Source organism: Malus sylvestris, chromosome 1 (assembly GCF_916048215.2).
Source record: "Malus sylvestris chromosome 1, drMalSylv7.2, whole genome shotgun sequence".
Lineage (NCBI taxonomy): Eukaryota > Viridiplantae > Streptophyta > Magnoliopsida > Rosales > Rosaceae > Malus > Malus sylvestris.
In genome coordinates this window covers 6,993,613-6,998,821 of record NC_062260.1, presented here as the reverse complement: position 1 = coordinate 6,998,821, position 5,209 = coordinate 6,993,613, and the positions used below count along the sequence as shown (strand labels likewise).

Genomic DNA, 5,209 nt, shown 5'->3' with positions numbered 1-5,209 from the left:
AGGGATTAGGAGGGCTTGTTAATAACCTCTAAACTAACTCAAAAACATAAAACTAAATTTAAAAACACTTAACAAGACTCACAAGACTCAAAGCAAACTTAAAATACTCAAAACAGCTTAAAACAATCAAATAAACTTAAACTAGACACTAGAATGACTTTGGACGAAAATTGACTTTTACTTGAATCAAAACACTTAAGAACACAACTAAAACAGATTTGAAACACTTTGAAAGAAGAAACTAAAAGGGGGGTTTTGATTTGGATGAAGTTGAAACAAACAAACAAGTATGAAAAACTAGACAAATTGTAAAACGAATGTGAGAAATAAGATAATGGATGGGATAGCTTAAGGCTTTTTCTCCACACATGACATGTATGCAAATAACTCGATTTCTAGTTACTACTTCATTAAATTATGAACGACAATGCTCCAAATTAACCGTGACATCACTAGTTAACTCTCAGATTTTCCTTGTTTTATTGGATTGGATGACATCATTCGACAACCCATAACATTCTTCTAAAGTTCCCTACATGACATCATAATAGAGATACAATCAAACATGATTGCATTTAATGAAAATCATAAGCATTGACAAAGCACTTGCAACTATGACATCATGTCACTCATGCTAGGATTTGAACTTAACGCGATCGTTTATAAGCGACCTTCACTACATGTGAATATAAGTTTGTAATGATTATGTGAAACTTCCTTATATTCTAGCAACGGATTTATGCATGCCAATTAAGTGTCGACCCTTAATTAACAAATACAAATAAGTTATCAATCAAATCGTTAAGCCAATTGCATTCACGATTCAAGAGTTCATAACTGGAATTTATCAAATTATATTGCACACATAATCATGGCTTTGAAATCACCCCTAGCCAAGAGGGGTTTAGCCACTCATATTTACAACAAAACGAAAGGAATTGAATTTAAACATTAGAAACAAAAGAAAGAAAACGCCTAAACGCTCCAACGATCCAAGTTGGACAGCAAGCACGTCCAAGCACTTTCCTTCCCTTCCTTTGCTATGGCACAAGGTGCTGGTAAGTGTTTGAAGGTTTGTTTGTATGGAGAAATGGATGTGTTGGGTGAAATGAGTGGATGTAGTGGTAGGTGAATGTGTTGGGTGGTTGTAATGAATGGATGTGTTGGGTGAAATGAGTGGATGTAGTGGTAGGTGAATGTGTTGGGTGAAATGAGTGTGCTAAAATGGTTATTTATAGGGAGAGGATGGTGCACAAACTTCAAATTTCGCCCATTCCTTTTGCTCCAAGCATATGCTATCCATTCCATGCCCAAAAATGTTCCAAACTGCTCCAAAATGCACTTCTTTGCCACATTAACCCTTTGGACCTACAAACACACGAAAATAGCTTAAAATACTAAAATAACTACGAACTAACAACATAAATGCCAAGAAACAAGCTAACGTGTTTGTAGTATAGAATGGCTCAAGCAAGGTCGATCTCCTCAAGGACTGATATAAACAATTTACGAGTTTTTGTGTATTTAACTTATTTAACTCTAAGAACTACACTAATTTGACGAAACTAAATACTACTGGATGTGACTTAAACAAATATCTAAAATGGGAATTGGCTTATATGAATAGTGATCCAACTAAACAAAACAAGTAAATATATAAACTCAAGATAATACAAATAATTTAAGAAAATTAGATTGACAAGGTGCTAGAGTTCAACCTTTTACCAAAAACACTCCTACGTAGCTCTTCCAAATGCTTAAGTAATCGAAAACATATATGCTTTGAAGGTTGGGTTTTCCTTGTGTATGTTTTACTTGTGACATTCAAGTTAAAACGCATACCACTACATGCAATTTATCCATGACATTTGGATTAAATATAAACATGAATGATTCATTAATCTTGATGAAAATCCTTTTGTTAAACCATGTAATCCCTAAGAGTATGATATTTACCTTAGGAGAAATTACAATCCTCAATCACAAGAAGCATAACCAATTTTAACATGACATTCGTTCAAAATTGCATCCAATGACTTTTCTAAGCATCCTAATGGTGATCAATCATCAAGACACATAGATAGTTTAATTTAGAGATTGAAAATATCAAAGCAAGCATGTAACAACACTTAAGCAATTGAAAGAGAAATCTACGTAATCATGTTGCAGCTCATGGCCTCACTCTAGCAAAAGGAAATTAGTTATACATAATTATTTGAATACATAAGAAATTATCCATGAAGAATCAAAGAAAAAGACAACCCTTTTTTTTTACAAGGAAGCTATCTCCTGAGCTCTCCGATCCTCTTGGAGCTGCGGCATCCCTTCTGCTTTCTGCTATGTTGCTCCTACAACTCTGTCCGTTCCTCTTCTTCTTCTCTGCTCTCCCTTCTTTTTCTCTCTACCGTGTGCCTTGTGTCTTTCCCACTGCCAGTCTTTGTGTTTTCTTTTCTTACCTTTAACAAAAGGCAGCTCTTTTCCAAGTCACTAAGGCCACAAGTGGAAGACAAGCCTCATCCCACTTCCTAGTGCTCCACTTTATCCTCACTCCCCCACTTTGCTTTCTAATTTCTTTTTCAAACACCACACATGGAGACAAGCTCCACTTCCAATTCTTTTGTTTTTTTTTATTATTTCCTTTTCTCCTTTTTGCTTGACATTGATCCTAAAGCAAATTTAACTGCACACTTACACAAGGTAAGGTAAAATGCAACCACTTTAACACAAAAACATCAATAAGACTTTAGAAATGGATGGTATAAATGCATGAAATATATGAGTGATCAAATACCCCCAAACTTACATTTTTGCTAGTCCTCTAGCAAAACAAAACACAAAACAAAACCACTCAACTAAGACTAGACTCAACAACTTAGTAGCCAACTTCTCAATTTCGATTTCAGAGATAAGTGCTAACCATGAAACAAACAGCCAAGAACTAAGCAACAAAAGCTCAAAACATCATCCAATAGTTAACCAAATTTCCTTCAAACAAAACATTGAATGTCATGTGTGAGCTAGCCATGTCAATGCAATTCCAAGCTCCTTTAAATCATCATATGCAAACATGTGAGCTTCTCACAAGACATACGCTCATTCACTCATAAGTTTTGGTAATGTGTTTCACTCAAGTGATCTCATTGTACATGCCGCCATATGCTTGCTTGTCCACCTAACTTGCTATCAATATTTAAGTAATACCTTAGATCAATAGGACTTTATTATGGTTGTAATGGGGCTAAAGGTGATAGGCTAATGAAAGAAAGGATATGGAAATCAAAAATTTTGAGAAAGTACACTTTGGTAGTTTTCCAACACCTTAATATCACACCACCTCAAATTGAAAGCAAAATAATAAAACCTCAAGCACCTGTTACTCCCCAAATTCAACTTCAAAAGGAAATTTATACTCTGCAGACACATTTCCAACAAATCAACACTCTCCATTTTTTTTTAGCAAAAAAAACAAATCTGCAAAAGCTACACCACCCATCAAATTCACATTTCATTGTAATACACATGTTCCATCCATCTTTCGACATAAATGAAACCCCCAAGAGCACAACCCATGTAATACTTTCTCAAAACAATAAGGAATCGATTTCTGTGTATGGGCTCAACTCCAATATCGGAGCAAGGTAAAGAGATGTGGCTAACAAATAAATGGCTTAGTTAAAGGCTCAACGGGCTACTACGGACACACATAGCATATAAGGTAGGCATGAAAGGCTCAAACGATCCAAAGATGGCCTATATCACTTCCAAGTTATTACATGAATTGATGAATGAGACGAGAAGTATAAAGCAAGTTCTAAAGATACATGTACAGTGAGATCATACACACAAGAAGGAATGAGATTGATGCATAATGGTTCAATCATGTATAGGCTCAAAAACTCACAAGAAGGAATGAGATTGATGCAACTCTGTCCGTTCCTTTTCTTCTTCTCTGCTCTCCCTTTTTTTGCTCTGCCGTGTGCCTTGTGTCTTTCCCACTGCCAGTCTTTGTGTTTTCTTTTCTTACTTTTAACAAAAGGCAGCTCTTTTCCAAGTCACTAAGGCCACAAGTGGAAGACAAGCCTCATCCCACTTCCTAGTGCTCCACTTTATCCTCACTCCCCCACTTTGCTTTCTGATTTCTTTTTCAAACACCACCCGTGGAGACAAGCTCCACTTCCAATTCTTTTGTTTGTTTTTATTATTTCCTTTTCTCCTTTTTGCTTGAAATTGATCCTAAAGCAAATTTAACTGCACACTAACACAAGGTAAGGTAAAATGCAACCATTTTAACACAAAAACATCACAAAGACTTTAGAAATGGATGGTATAAATGCATGAAATATATGAGTGATCAAATACCCCCAAACTTACGTTTTTGCTAGTCCTCTAGCAAAACAAAACCACTCAACTAGGACTAGACTCAACAACTTAGTAGCCAACTTCTCAATTTGATTTCATATATAAGTTCCAACCATGAAATACACTGCCAAGAAGTAAGTAACAAGTGCTTAATACATCATCCAATAGTTAACCAAATTTCCTTCAAACAAAACTTTAAATGACATATTTTATGATGGTCTCAATGCCACCACCCAGAGTCAAGTGAATGCATCTGCTGGAGGGTCACTAATGTCAAAATCAGCAAGGGAAGCATTTGAGTTATTTGATATGATGGCTTCTGAATCCCAACAATGGACAGAAGAACAAACACAAAAAAGGGGAGTTTTTGAGATTTCTCAGAGTTCTCCTAATGTTTCTGCTCAAATTGCGAAAATGGAGAAGAATTTTAATGCCAAGTTTGCTGTCTTAATGCAGGTCTCTTCCATGCCCAATGCCCAAGAAGCCAACCTTGTGGTCGTGGGTTCGTGCCCCACGTGGGCGTCTTTCTTTTTTTTTTTTTTTTTTTTTTTTATACGATTCAAGAGTTCATAACTGGAATTTATCAAATCATATTACACACATAATCATGGCTTTGAAATCACCCCTAGCCAAAAGGGGTTTAGCCACTCATATTCATAACAAAGCAAAAGAAAATGAATTTAAACATTGGAAACAAAAGAAAGAAAACACCTAAATGCTCCAACGATTCAAATTTCGTCCATTCCTTTTGCTCCAAGCATATGCTATCCATTTCATGCCCAAAAATGCTCCAAAATGCACTTCTTTGCCACATTAACCATTTGGACCTACAAACACACGAAAATAGCTT

General features: G+C 35.7%; 1 long non-coding RNA gene across 1 annotated transcript; it reads right to left on the bottom strand.

The window, feature by feature from the left end:
* Positions 1-2,133: 2,133 nt before the first annotated feature.
* LOC126633768 (uncharacterized) lies at positions 2,134-4,361 on the bottom strand. The gene is made up of 2 exons (XR_007627151.1): positions 3,902-4,361; positions 2,134-2,687 (listed from the first exon to the last, which is right to left on the bottom strand). It is a non-coding gene; the product is annotated as an uncharacterized LOC126633768 (long non-coding RNA).
* Positions 4,362-5,209: the final 848 nt, after the last annotated feature.